Genomic DNA, 2,371 nt, shown 5'->3' with positions numbered 1-2,371 from the left:
CCATAGGAGATGCCAATCGATTAGACGCACTCCCACTTTGATGAAAAATGGAACCATATAATGATTGACTGGTAAATTATTTTCTCTCATGTTAATCTGCTCTAAACGGGACGGCAACAATTGAAGAAGCAATACAACAGAAGCTTAAGTGCTGGAGAATGGATGGTAAGACTTGTGCTTCTTGTCTCTCTCACTAATGTTTGTGTTTGGCAAAAGCAGCATAATAATACTCTTCTGAGATGGCAACAGCAAAAACACACTCCTACCAACGTCACAACTTATTAACACAGAACTGGCATTGATGATTTAGCAGCGCATGTCTTCCTGTCCTCCATGACATTGTTTCAATCTTCTTAGTTCCATCCTCCTCCTCCTCGCCTCAGCTGCCGCTGTTGCTGATGTCGCATACGACAACTTGTCAGGAGGCTGAGTGCAAGCACCCTGGAGCTTTTCCGGCAATTCTTTATCATGTTGGAGTTCACATTTATCATCATGTGAAGAGCCTTTGGTGATAGTTTCTTCAGCAGGAGTCTTGAGGATCTGTTCATCCCTGTTGATACTTCCTGATACTCCTCCTCTGGCTTCAGCTTCAGGTGCATTCGCCCTCTCGGTTCCAACAGTTGCCAACAAAGAGTGTTTTTCCTTGTCATCAGTGCCATGGACAGCAGCTCTCTCTGTGTCGTCTGCTTCTCCGTAGGACTGCCCGAGACCATGCTCGCCACGACGAAATGGATAATACCAAGCGCAAGATGGCATGTTTTGAGGTGGCACTGATCCGCTTATATTGCTAGGATTAGCTTGCCCGAAGAAAGCTAGAGTGTTCCCCCACATGGAAGGCCAGGAAGGATACATGAACTGTACGATAGGCGATCTTCCGTATCCGATAAACCGGCGACCGGTTTTTGGTGATTCCATCTCTGTGGTTGCAGCATTAATATTTTGGTCAGCCTCAGGCCTCACTGTCTTGGCAATCTATACAGGATTGAGTACCAGTTATGCAAGCGAAGAAAGCGTAGTTAGAACATGAATCAATTTTCGACTCCCGCAGAGGTTGCAGATGTCAAACCTGATCTTTTAGTTGTTCATTTGTCTCCTTGAGTGAAAGGTATTCCCTCGTAGCAATATCCTTCTCCTTCAATCAATTCAAAGTATCTATCAGAATCACTAGAAACATGAATCACCGAATCATCAGAATAATTAGGACAAAACACATTCTCAAAGTCATGAACAGGGAGAGGCATATCAAGTCTCGACAGACAGACACGAAGGAATGGAATCTCTAGAGCTAAATGTGGTGCTTACCATCTTCATTTTCTCATTTTCCAATGACAAATCGGCAACTTTTCTCGTTAGCTCCTCGCGAAGGGCCTCTCAACATACAAGATCATTGAACATATCGGAGTTAGCATCATAAGGACTAGCCTAAAGAATAATACCATGAAGAGAGAATTCATTCCAACTCTCACCTGGCGCCGACGGATGGTCTGCCTAGCTGACTCCCGGTTAGCAATGACCCTGCGCAATCTTCGTTGTTCTTTCTCAGCCTGTAAGAAGCTCAACTTTTAAGTGTTCACTTCAGCGGGAAATCATATCGAATGAGGTCAAGAAAAATCTACCTCCGTCAAATTTTGTTTGGATCTACTACCATATAGTGATGAGTAATTACTGGGGACCTTGACCGTAGATTTACCCAATTCAGAACTCACTTGGCTATGTGCTCTTTCTTGCACTACATTGTCTGCAGCAGTGCAATCTCCATAACAACCGGCAGTCGAGCATGTCCCCTTCAGCAAAGGCCAACATCACATCGTCAAAATATTTGTGAATGACAATTATCTTTTCTGACGGAAAAAAGAATATTAGTTTTACTAGTAAAATTCAACAATCTTTTTCATTCTGAGTGAGAAACGCGGGAATTCCACAATGTTTATTACATCAGAAACAATAGATCTCAGGCAATCCGGCTAACGAAAGTAATTATGTAGGCTATCTTTCAACATTCTTTTGCAGGACAAAAAAAAGAAAGGAAATCTACAATGTGTATGAACGGGAAGAAACCAAACTTGACTTCAGGATAGCTTTGACGCGTAAATCCACTCTCAGCAAACCAAGAAAAAAAGGGAAAAGGGTTCCTTTTAACATAAGGAATGGCAACATCACGAAAGAACTATTGGGCTGGCAGTCCATAGATTCAGCCCATAGTGGGCTTGAACAGCCCATAGTCCACACCCCCTCTTAACCTAACCCTAATTAACATTAGGGAGGTGTGGTGGCTGCGTTTTGGAGGCAGAAAAATGCTTAAATAGGGCAGCAACGTGGGAGAAGCATACAACCACGGGATTCCAAAGAAAATGAAGAAAACAAGGTGGAA

General features: G+C 43.2%; 1 long non-coding RNA gene across 1 annotated transcript; it reads right to left on the bottom strand.

The window, feature by feature from the left end:
• Window positions 1–1,301: 1,301 nt before the first annotated feature.
• Window positions 1,302–1,795, bottom strand: LOC135613808 (uncharacterized). Its single transcript, XR_010487382.1, has 3 exons — window positions 1,617–1,795; window positions 1,467–1,544; window positions 1,302–1,368 (listed from the first exon to the last, which is right to left on the bottom strand). It is a non-coding gene; the product is annotated as an uncharacterized LOC135613808 (long non-coding RNA).
• Between the last annotated feature and the right edge of the window lie 576 nt (window positions 1,796–2,371).

This window comes from Musa acuminata, chromosome BXJ2-6, assembly GCF_036884655.1.
Source record: "Musa acuminata AAA Group cultivar baxijiao chromosome BXJ2-6, Cavendish_Baxijiao_AAA, whole genome shotgun sequence".
Classification (NCBI taxonomy): Eukaryota; Viridiplantae; Streptophyta; class Magnoliopsida; order Zingiberales; family Musaceae; genus Musa; species Musa acuminata.
This window is presented reverse-complemented; position numbering and strand designations above follow the sequence as displayed.